General features: G+C 49.8%; 1 protein-coding gene across 2 annotated transcripts in view; it reads left to right on the top strand.

The window, feature by feature from the left end:
* The window catches only part of LOC125956001 (loricrin-like), a 59,038-nt gene that overhangs the window by 23,174 nt on the left and 23,364 nt on the right, over positions 1 to 12,500 (top strand). The window lies entirely within an intron of this gene.

Genomic DNA, 12,500 nt, shown 5'->3' with positions numbered 1-12,500 from the left:
AAAAGGGAGCGATCGGTACGGTCGCTTTTCGCCTGAAAGGTATGCAATATGCATCGCACCTTGCAACAGTGCGCGTCGGGAGGGGGCACGTTTCATCTTTTCGCTCTTCGTTTGTATTGTTTCTGCGTCGCTTCCACACCCCTTAATGGTACCGTTTTGATTTCCATTTTAATTTCCTTCCTAGCCCCAGAGTGTAGTGCAGTGAGTGCGAGATTCTAATTAAAATATGCGATCACTGCACCGAACGTAACATCAACTGTACTTTACGCAGTTCCTTCTGGTGAAGCACTTAATGGCGTTTCTCACACACACACACACACGAACCCGTGGGTCTTGACACGGGTCCCCCCCCGGATTCAGACAAGGGAAGACATCGGAAACGGAACGTGCAAGAACCGGAACCGTAACCGAGCACGGGGAAAGTGGGTCAGAAGGAAAACCATTCGTCCTCGCCAGGCCGGCTGGCTGCCACCGGAATTCAATTTACTTAGCGCCCGTTCACTTACACATACACAAACACATGCACACAGGGCCGAGATTGGATTAGTAGAGTGTCCCTGTGGACTCCATTTTCACCTTTAGCATGCCTTTACCAACCCCCCTCTTTTTCCGCGTGCCAGTATTTTCCATTATGCTAAATGTTTTCCGTCGGTCCATTAGGCGGCGCGCCATTGTCAGTAGTGCGCGTCGCCTCGTCTTCCCTGTCCTGCCCTGCCCTGCCCTTCCCTGCCTGTCTCAAGCAAACAAATCGGAATCGAATCGTCCGGGGGAATCGGGAGCGCACATTGCGATTGCGAGTGTGATTCGAAGGCTTTTCCGATGATCAAATAGACCGGCGGAAAAGTTCGCACACGGACACAAGGGGGGCTGCACAAACACCTGTCTAGTCCAGCCTGCGCCCAGTTAGTCGTCCGGCCATGTTGTTCCCCGACCGAATTGGCGTGTCACGCGTCGCCGTCACGGATCGCGCCCGCCACCGCCGCCGGAACCATTGATAATTGGATTGCACCGAAAACCGTTTGTTGACGATCGGCGTTCAGCGCGGCGATGGCGGTGATGGCGTTTTTGGGATGGTGCGAAGAGGTCAAGAATCAGGAAAAAATCAATTGCGTACAATTGCGAACGTTTCGCGAACGAACGAACGAACGTGCTGCGCGCCGTTCCGTGCTCTTCCGTTTCCGTGTATCTAGGTCTCGGATTCGAAGGGAAGGCCTTTCGGAAATCTACAATTCAATAGCTCGATAGCCGAATTCATTCACAACCAATTCACTAACGTTCTTTCCGTTTGTGCATTCTGGGCATCCAACCTTTGCAAAGAGAGGATTTGGAATACACACATACACACATGGTTGTGCACACTGGACGCAGGTGGCCTCCTTTTCCAATCAAATTTGTCAGTTTTCGTGCTTGCATTACGCGTACGCACAAAAGAAGAAAATCCATTTCGTTCCCATTTCGTGGTGCGGTGCAGTTCATTGACCAAAGTGAAGCATTAGCACCCTCTTCAGCTATATAATCGTTTTATGAAACTCACATTTTTTACTCAAAAACCCTCGTATTATTCGTATTCAAATGGTGCACTTGCTGGAAGAATGTTGTCCTCCTTCCATCCTTTCGCGCCAAACGAAACGAAACGTGAAACTCCCTGAAGAAGGTCGGTTCGGTCGTTTTGCGGCACAAGTGCTCACGACGCTGAATGCAACATAATTTCACCACAAAAAGGTATGCTCTTTTCATTTGCGCACGATTAACATCAGGCTGTGAGTGTACCACTTCACCGGCGAGCAGCGGGGAACGCGTCGTCTTTAAAAAAGATGGTGATGCGAAGATGAAAGTGAACGACCTTAAAAGGCACGTCCAGGGAGGAAGGCCCCCGGAGTGCAGCAGCACCATTAATGTCACTTGACGGCTTGACAAAGGTTACCGTTGCCGCAGTTACCTTCTCCCGCAGAGTGTAGAGAGAGAGAGAGACGGGAGGAGGAGGTCTTGATGAGGATATACGAGAGTTACCGAGGCGCAAAAGGAAAATCCTTTCAATCTCCGCCACACGATGGCGAACGTGAGCCTGAATATCACACACATGCAGACACACATACAGACACACACACACACACAGATCCTGGCTGCTCTCACGGGTGCTTCTGAGGTGCACTTGAGTCAATGCCCCATTCTGTCGCATCTCAGATGACGATGGAGCGATACAGAAACTGGGATACTGGACGCGTAGGGACGAGCGCGCGACACAAACCGTGCGCCGTGACTGGAGGTGCATCCCGTTGCAAAAAAAAAAAACAACCTGAACTCACAGCATCATTTGAAGTGGAAGAGAGCGAGGAAGAGGAGTGGAAAGGAAGGAGTGGAAGTGGATCCGTACTAGTTTCGTCAAATTAGATTCACTGTACCAGCAACCAACCAGCTATCCTCATATCATCACCGTTCTTTCGTCCTTGGACTGCCTTTTCGACCTAAATAAAGTAAAGACAGAGAGTAATGTATTCCTTGCGCGATCCCCAAGACAAATTATTCGCCTTTTTTTCCCCCCTCCAGTCACCCGTCCACCCACGAAGCATTATCATTATCCGGGAGGTGGGGGGGGGGATGATTTCGTTTGGTTCGCGTTCCGGAATGAGGGCACCGCAATTGACCCTGACCTTCGGGGTTCGAGCGCGTGATTGCGGAGCAGCTGCAGCAGTAGCAGTAAAAACGGAAACCGACCTGGCATAATTTGCAACACCGAAACCGAAACCAAACCAAACCGAAGAAGGGTAACAGTGAGTTGCACCACATACCGACCGAAGTGGACGTTCGGACACTCCCGAAACCTGGGGAAAGCACATAAATCCCGCCAGCGAACGAGCGAGCGAATCGTGACATGGCCATGGCAAGGCCGCAACCCTCGCTTCCGGTCGTTAGCATATTTTGGAGTTGATGATGAGAGGGAGCTGATGGAGGGACCATCACACCACGGTGCAGCCACCGGTCAGGGTTCAAATTTAAAGCCTTCACGAACCTCGCGAATCCTGGCCACAAAAGGTCCCGAGGTCAGCTACGGGGCGTACGGTGATGAGTGGTGCACATAAATTATCACTATCCGATTACCTTGAACACACACACACACAAGCCACACACACCCAGGGACAACTCAACATTTAAATACATTTGTTTGTTTTGTCTAGAGGTTTTTGACGTCGGCAAAGGTTGGGCAAAGGGGCTAACCAGCCAGCCAGCCAGCCAGCCAGCCAGCACTTCCCCGATAGACATGACATGGGTACGATACGGTATTTGACTATTTACGGTTTTGTTTGCTTCGCTACGCTTGCTACAAAACACACACACACACACACGAGGAAAGAGCGAATGATAATGTATCATTTGTGCTGAATTGCAGAAATTCAATTTATCGATTGCTGCAGCCGCTATTTTTGTTCCTTCGATTTTGTATATTGTGAATATGGAGTGATTTTGTTAATTTTAAAAGAACGAACCAAACACTCTGTGTTGAGAATACGTGACCAAAGAAACAGCCGTTGGGGGGGCCCCTTTGTTGTTGTTTCCATGCCCGATTTCCCTGGTCCCAGGGCAGAAGCAGTTCGTTTTCGTCCCTTATCTGCAACATTGAACGTTAATGCAAACGGCAGCACTATAAATAAGGTGCACTATGGGAAGGGAGGGGCACGTCCGTGCATCCGCTTCACCCCACGTGTTACAATCCCAATCCAGGGAATGTAATTGTACGATTGCTCAGCACAACCAGGTCCGTGGCACACTCCCTTAGTAGAACCACCAGCGGGAGCAATGACAGCAGCGGCAACGGTGGTAGAAGCGAAATTTATTCTACCGCTACTTATCTTTCGACACACAGCTAAGGCCACGAGAGAGACAGAGACTGCTTTGCATATGTGGTGCTAGTAGGTGGCTGGTGGTCGCCGTCACCGTTGGTGGTCCAAAACATTCCCTTTTCCCAACGACGACGACGACAACACCCGTTCCCGTTCGGTCCACCGGTTACACTGCAACACGATTCACGGTGCAGCACGGTGCAACTGAGGTGACAAAGAGGGAGGAACAGGGGTGGAACAGAGGTGGAGAGACCTCCCCAGGGCTGCCGCATTTCACCTTTTTCCGGACCATTTTTCATCGCGTTGGCGGAAAATCCCCAACGATGCGGATGTGTGTGTGTGTGTGTCTCGTAATGTTTGCTGACCACAGGCCCCGGCCTTAAATAAGAAATGCTGGCGCTGAGGACGGGGAGGAAGCGAGGGGTGGAAAAACGTGGAAAAATCTGACCTTTTTCGGCCTTCACTGTAAGTGGAACCAACATGTGTGTGTTTGTGTGTGTTGTGGAAAGTAATGTCACGTACTGTAGTCGATGGTGAAGTGAGGAAAATGATTTCCCTGTTCTCGTTGTTAGTGGTGGTCACGGACCTGAACCTTATGTTCAATAATTGTCTCCAGTTTCAGTTCCTTTCGATTGTGATGCGATCCTTCGAATGCTTTTTTTTATACGGCCAATGGTGGCCGCTAGGAGCTGAAGGTCAATGTGCTAGATCATATCTTAACGGCCAAACGGTCCGATGGTACAAAATGGCCAATTTGGAAGGCTCCACATAAAATTTGCATTTCATGCAGCGTCACCATTTGCCAAAATCTCTCTCTCTCTCTCTCTCTCTCTCTCTCTCTCTCTCTCTCTCTCTCTCTCTCTCTCGCGAAATGAGTGATGGTATTATTTGAATCTCTATCGTGCTAAAACTATCAGCAGAAGAAAAAAAATTGTAGTTGAATGAAACAGCGCTTAATGCCTCTTAATGCCGCTCTCTGTGTGACAATTGGCACTTGGGCAGCAGGAAGCGAAAAACCAAACAAAAAGAAACCACCCTTTGAAACCCGTTTTCCCCCACTTCCAACGCCTTTCGGATGCAGATTTTCCCACGCTCTTTCCTCAGTCGCTCTGACGAAGATTACGCTCTGGCACTAAAATATTCATTCTGACGCTCTTAATGCGGTGGCCGCGTGGCTCTCGATTCACTTAAGATGGCTGCTCGGTGTAGTCACTGGCATCATCGACATTCTTTCCTTCGTGGGGAGCAGGGAGTACATTTCCATAAGACAATAGTTCATTGTCGCGCAAAGAAAATTGACGCCAAAACTATGGGGCAGGGAAATGAATGCCGCGAATGCCGAAAGAAAGGTATAATCGTATCCGAAAGGAGCGCTTATTGTTCCTTCTTTTCTCTATTTCCTCTTCCTATCTCAACAGTAATTTGAGGTGCATTGTGAAGCACGTTCGTTCAGTTAAAGTTAGTGTTCCTTTTATTGCTGTTGTCTCCTTGCTGTTGATCATGTTTTGCGATTTTCCCAGTATAAATTTCAAGAACCGAAAGTTCCTTCGTCTTCGAAACTTCGCCCTCGAAAGTCAAACATGACTCTCGTTGCGCTGCTCGAGAAGAACTCACCGAAGATCTCACTCTGTCGAGAGGTCTGGAGGATTTGCAATGAAACCAAAAGCCATCTTTGCGACGTTCGCACCAAAAGAACGTAGGAAGAAACCTGCTGGCCAAACAAAGAACTATAGTATGGCTGGCTGGCTGTGTGTGTGTAGAGTATCGATTTTACACTGACCCAATTATCCACTACTTTCCAGCGACCAGTGACGTTCCTGCTGCTGCTTCGCGGTCCATTTGCGGATCAGACAAGCGGAACATCCCTCACAACCACCGCACTACCCCCCGGAGACTCTCTCTCTCTCTCTCCACGGATCCGTCTCTTGGAAATGAACTTGATAGTGTCTCATCCTTCCACCAGCGTCACAAGATGAGATGCATGGCGATGATTGATTTTCTTCGCCTCGCCTTGCCCGCAGCAGTTTGTTGTCATCGCAACTTCTGCTAAAGGACTATGCCGCACAGAGGACTACGAAACAAGGCCATGGCTGCATCACTCTTTCGAAGACACCAACATGATCTCCCATGATAGAACGAGGCAACGGCTTTGGCTTCGGTTGCTACAGTTTTAAGTGAAAGCAACCGAAGCAAAAGTCACCGATGACGACGACGACGATGCTTTGCATACCCGGTGCCGGTGCCAGCCGGTGGTGCAATCGGTTGGTCTCATGATTTCCTTTCTAGCTTTCCCATCACCGCAACCACACACACGCGTGCGCACACATACACACGGCACACACACTGCAGGCGGCTTGGTCCCGAGAGGAACCGGAAAACTTTCATCCGGATACCGGTGAACGTTTATGCTTTTCTTGGAGCAACGCCCTAAAGATAGCATTGTCCTCCCCCTAAGGGGGGGTCCGTACGACCACATGACCGCTACCTGCGGCGTTGACAGAAGGCGAACCGAAGCTCTGCACGGTTGCTGCTCTGCTGCTTTCGCTTCGAGCGCTGATCTGCTTTTATGAAAGTCACCGACAGACAACCCCGAGGGGGGGTTAAGCGCCAAGCGGTGCGTGAAGCGTTGAGATATCTCATAACCGCAAACCATGCTGCCGGTGGTGCTGGTGGCGGGCACCGGCTGCTGCACACGAAGGACTCCTCGTCCTTCCTTGTCGATGGATATGAATTTATCATAAAAAAGAAGGTCCAAGGTCCGGCGAGGTGCTCCGGTGCGAACAAAACAGAACGATTGAAGCCATATCCTTGCTCGCACGATGACGATAGGCTTCTTATGACTTCTGATCTTCCCGCAAAACCCTCGCTGGATGCCCCCCAGGAATGACCATCCTTTGCCTTTTGCCTCACCAAGAGAGTCACTTTCCTTTCTGGGAGGGGGGTGCCGCAACGACCACATGCCACGCCACGCCACGAGGCACTTTCACTGGTCTCTGGCGCTGGCGTTGTATTCGCTTTCGGTCGCGCAAGGACTGCGCATGCGGTGCGTTCCCACTGTCGTTCGGGAACAAAGCAAAAAGCCAAACAACGGCCCGCATCCCGCATCGCGTCGACCAAAGACGTCTTTAGCAGCAGCACACACACACAGCGAACGAGCCACCGACGGGACTCCAGGCCCACTGGTTCCAGGGGAACAAAGAACGTGAGCGTCGCACTTGAAGCACCAACAGCCGTGGTTGAAGTTTTGCCATTTTTGGACACCACGTAAGGCGTCCATTGCGATGGACAAACTTTGCTCCGCAAGATCCCTTCATCGGGGACCAGGAGGGGGCGCGGAGGGGGTTTGAGGCTAATGCTAAGGATACGGATCCAATGAAGCGTGAGAAGCTGCAACCACGCAGGAGTACCGGTACGTGGACAACACCGGGGATGTCCGGAAGATCTTCAACCGAGTTCGGGATATTTGTTTAGGATTTTACGCTCCGTTTGCGGTGCGCTGTGGTCCATTGTTCCGTGCATCAACCACGGAATACAACGGAACGGAGGCACACCTTCTTCGGACTGCTTCCACTTTGCTCACGTCCCACTCGCTTCTCTTCTCGGTGATAAGCTTAACTAAGCTCGTTAGCTTCGGCTGGGTAAACTCCGCTTCTCGGATGGCCAAGTGGCTCTAGTGTCCAACAAAATGAAAGCAAGTTCATGCAACCCATTTCAGGAGGTGCCCATTCGCGTTTGTTTGCCTTCCGATTTGCATGCTACAATCCATCTCTTCGCAGTGGATCGGGGGCTATGTTTACATGTTTTAAGAGTAATTTGCGTTTGAGACAACAAGCGATGATAAGGGAGATGAAACACGAGCTACACGTAATTAATACCACCGAGAAGAGAAAGAGGAGGAAGAGGAGGAGGATATGATGAGATGAGCAAAAGGGTTGTGGTCATTGTTTGCTGCTCTAGGAAGCTTCGACCATAATAACAATAAAAAAGTGCAGAGTCTTTCTATAATTAAAGAAAGGGTTTTATGATGCAAATTTAAATCGGAAAAAGCTGTCAGCCCGTTCTAAACAGCCAATTAACTCCTTTTCGGACCAAATTATGGCCAACCATAAACCTGTCGCCAAGCCAATGAAGCCACAAAAAACCACCGGAATCATACACCAGCACCCAGCAAACGTGTGTTCACCGCTCCACTTTGGCCACTTTGTCGCATAAAATTTAATATTCGTTCTCTTTCTTTTTTCCCCCATACCAATCGGTTGGCCTGTTTCTGTGAGCCCGGCCACCGAACGGTTTGGCCAGAACGACGGTATGCCAGAGCAGAAATAATGACATTAACATTTGGAATATCAGGTCCACAGCCGAACGGTTTGCTCGGTTCGGTGAGGATACGTTTTCGTCCTTATCGTTTGCGTTCCCGTTCAAGCGCGCTTGACAGTCAGCATGGTACTGGGAAGGACTTCGTCTTCGCTTCACTCCAGTGCTTTCCGTTTACGGTAATGAAAGATGAAATACGACGAATCAAAGGTGCAACGCCGTGGCGTCGATGAACTGCGTGAAAGCGTCATCAAACCATCGCTTCCGGAATGCTGCACAAATGTCACCTAGACATCATACACCCTAGCGGTGTGTGTGTGTTACGTGAATTATGAATTCGGTCAACCGGCACAACGCGGCTACAATGGCGATGTCGCGATGTCGAGCACGGAGTGGTGTCAAAAGGCGATCACCACGGGTTGGTTTGGTGTCTCAAGAGCCGAGATGTCAAAACTGTATGAACAGCAGCGCCATGTTCCGGTGGTGGTTGGATTGGTCGACTCTGCCGTCGACGCGGTGGTGCCGACGGAATTAAAATTAATGTTCTCCGCATCAGCGGGTTCGGCGGGCTTCGAAAGTGTCAGCGCCCGAATGGTTTGACAAGCCGAACTAAATAAACTATAAATTTCCCCGATTTTCTTTTTTTTTGTTCGATCACTCGGTGTTATTGTTGTTGTTGCTGTTGGCTTGTGTCACGTCTCATTCCGGGGTTCTTTCCGTTGGTCACAAAGGCACCGAAAATTCGCTTCCGGTACGATGATCCCTTTTTCTGAAACCACCACTCCATTGTGTGTTAGATCTGGCTGCCATTTTTTTTGTGCCCTCCGATGGCAGACATGTTTTTATCTCTCGGAACCGGACTGGCCTGCCTGCTTGACGCTGTGGTGCTTGATTAATTAGTCCATTTTGAAAACGCGAGAGGGAACCCGGCCGGAACCGGGGTTCCCAGTGGGCAGCATAACATACATAAACAGAAAATGAAAAACGGCTGTAAAAACACGGAGCCAAGTGGCCAGTCGCACCAGAAGCGCTTCATTATTGTTGCCCCTCGTGTCAAAGGAGTGTTCACGGTGACACGCGCTAAGCACCACACCAGCCGGACACAATGACGGTGTGGCCGATGGTGGCTTATGAAAACCAAAAGATAACAATAACGTTCGCTGCTGACATTTGCTCCCGATTTTTATGCTACTTTCTCGTCGTTTTTATCGCCATCTGTGCTGTGCTGGTGTGTTATTATCATTGTTTCTCTATTCTCGTTTCGCACAGAACAATCAAGTCACTTCGGTAAGGTTCTCAGTATTTTTTTTTATCTTTAAAGAAGTTGATCGAGGTTATAAAGGGACCAAGTGTCTGATTTCTCATTGGTCTGCGATAAAGCAATTGGTACGTCCGTCGAGTCCATCAACCAACACACTGTTCTGCATCGGTGCACCGAGGGTTGAAAGCATAATTTTTCAATTTATCAACCTCATCACCTGCCCTTCGCTGATCTAACTCTCGTCGTGGTCCATTTGTCAACGGGCGAACTGGTCCGTGACCTCGTCCGCGTCGTCGTCGTGAGCAAGAGCACGAGCTGTCGTATCAGAGATTGAGCGGTGACCGACGACGACGACAACGTTTTTGCCACAATTTCTCGTTCAATTTAGCATTTTACTGTTCAATTGAAGGTGGCAAATTGCTGGAAATCAGTCTCACCTTCCTTCCGGTTGCGCCCAGGGGCAAACATTTGGATCCATCAATCTCAAACACGTAGGACTCGTAGGAAGGATCTGTGATTTCTGGGTAGATTGACAGAATGATTTTGAATGTCTGCTCCAAGTGTTAACCATTTATTGAACGAATAGGCAACTTGAAGCGACTGTTGATAGAAATGTTGATAAGTTTTGGTTTAATAATTAAATTAATTTCTCAAAAAAACCTAAAGACAGCTTATACCGCAAAACATGCCTCGAGCAACATAACCTATAAAACGACACGCCGTCTGACCCCAAAAATCCCCCGACCCCCGACCCCCGACCCCCGACAGATAATCAATTTCCCATATTAGACCATCGCGGCGACCGATTAATAACCAGCAAACCTCGGAAACTAATAACATTGTTTCCGCACCCGTTAGCGGCCGATACCGAACGGTTTTATGTGTTTTCACCAGAAAGCGGCGCGCTTGCAACCGTCCCCGACGGGTTGCGCTTAATAAAATTCGCCGCTCAATTTATTGACCCCATAAAACAGCTTATCAATAGTGTCACAACTGATGGTACGCTGGTGCAGTACCGCGAGCACGCTTGACAAAATGCTTCCGGCCAACAGTCGACAGTCGTCGAACCCCTCGCTCCCTGGTGTGCCGGTGCTGGATGCCCTCCCCCCCCCCCCCCCTACTCCGCCTCGTGTATCATACACCCGCCGATAAAAACATTGCGTTTTGCCTTCGGTTTTTCGGGCGAAAAATTATGACCACCAATTTCCTGCGACCGTACAAGCCGCACAAATCACTCTCCACACTCCACGTGCTCCGCGAACATGCTGCGCGGGACGCACGCGAGCCCGTACCGGTTCCGGGGTCATTAGGGTTGGACGTCGCGAACGATTGAATCCTCAGACCCCCCTCTTCTCCAACCGCCGGTTGCGTACCGATACATACCGTTGCGTTGGAATCAATTTCATTCCGGCTTGTGTGTCGTGATGCGTGATGAAGGTTTTCGTTTCGTTTTTTTTGTCGTGTTGTTCGATGAGCAGCGGGTCCTATGATGGGCAATGTTTCCTACGAAAATGTTCTCTTCTCCACCCCAGAAAAAAGACATGAACTCACCGGGAGTATCGTAACTGTGCTAGCACACACCATGTACGACCGGAGTAGCGACATAAATTCGAAGACAAAGACCAGGCGCCTCCATCGGTGGGCTCGAATGCTGAAACACGACCCCCAACTTCCGGGGAGTGTGTGTGCCAGGTCCTTCCAGTGACATGCGATACAGCAACGATCGATCGAATCGATGGCTCGGTGGAAAGTAATACGTAGTTTTCCTCGCACGAAGTAATCGCTTTCTATTGCTCCAATCCGGCACTCGTCGCTCGTCCACCTCTCGGCTCGGCGTTCACCTAATCTCTCCACCTTCATCTTCTGGTGAGCCCCCTAATTCAATTGAGAGAAGCTTGGAGCTGGAGCTGGAATCATGAACGAGCTGTTCGCTCGTTCGGTCCTTATCCACGATCGATGATGCAGCAGAAGCAACGCACGGGAGTCTGCGGCCAAACCACGGAACCAAACCAAAACCAAACGCCTCACCCTCGGTATATAGTCTATTGTCCCAGCAACCCATGATACGTACCAATTATTTCTTATCAAATATCAATTATGTAGCACCCCCGGGGGGGTAGCACCAATACTACAGCGTATGATAAGCGGCCATTCCATCGGGCCATCAATCTCTGTCATTTTGTGGTTTTCGACGTCGGCGTTATGGCCCTCGGCCACGAATAGGTGCAACCCCGTGACAAGCTGATGATGAGATGGCGTCCTATCGATCGATCGATCGATCGGTTGAACTCATTTCGCGTTCCGTGGCTTTTGATCGTTCCCATTTCGTCATCCTCAATAAATTCCAGCCAGCTTCTTGCTAGTGAGTGTGTCAGTGTGTTAGGCTAATTTGTTGCAACCAATACTGCGCGATGGAGCTGTCCACATCTTGGTAAACGTATACCGAGGGGTTGCGAGACAATCGCTTAAATCCCTATTAGCCGTTACAATTGTCCATCTTCCCGGACGAAAACGCGTCCATACCAGCACCGTATACCAATGCGGGTGTTCCTGCCGCTATTCCATTTCGTTTCCCGCTTTTTATGCCACAAAACCACAGAATGGAATCGTAAAGAAAACCAACCAGCAGCAGCCGGTTGGAGCATAAAAAGTGCGAAAAATGGTGAAACCTTTCTTTTCGTGGCCACTTTAACGACGGTGACGGATGGGATAGGGACCGGGGGCCAGGGCAATAATTCGTCGTTATGATGATGTTGGGCACACTTTACGCATTCCCCCTCGTTCCCCTTTTCCACCGCACGGTCCTTTTATTGTGCACGTTTTGACGATTACCTTCAATTATCTGGCATTGTTATAACGATTCGCTCTGGCGTTTTACGATGCGACGCGTATTTGAGTTTTATTGAATCAACGCAACGCATTCCCGGGGCCCGGCCGGCACTTCAAGTGCAACCCCCGGGACGCGCTTAAAGAGACCACATTCCACAATGTAATGTCACAGTAATTTCCTCTCTCTCTCTCTCTGCAACCGAATGGTCACAACGGGTCGCTTACTGCACTATCGATCGTATCGAAAGCTCCGACCG

The sequence above is a fragment of the Anopheles darlingi genome, chromosome 3 (assembly GCF_943734745.1).
Source record: "Anopheles darlingi chromosome 3, idAnoDarlMG_H_01, whole genome shotgun sequence".
Classification (NCBI taxonomy): domain Eukaryota; kingdom Metazoa; phylum Arthropoda; class Insecta; order Diptera; family Culicidae; genus Anopheles; species Anopheles darlingi.
The sequence above is the reverse complement of the archived record's forward strand: the minus strand, read 5'-3'. Positions and strand labels throughout refer to the sequence as shown.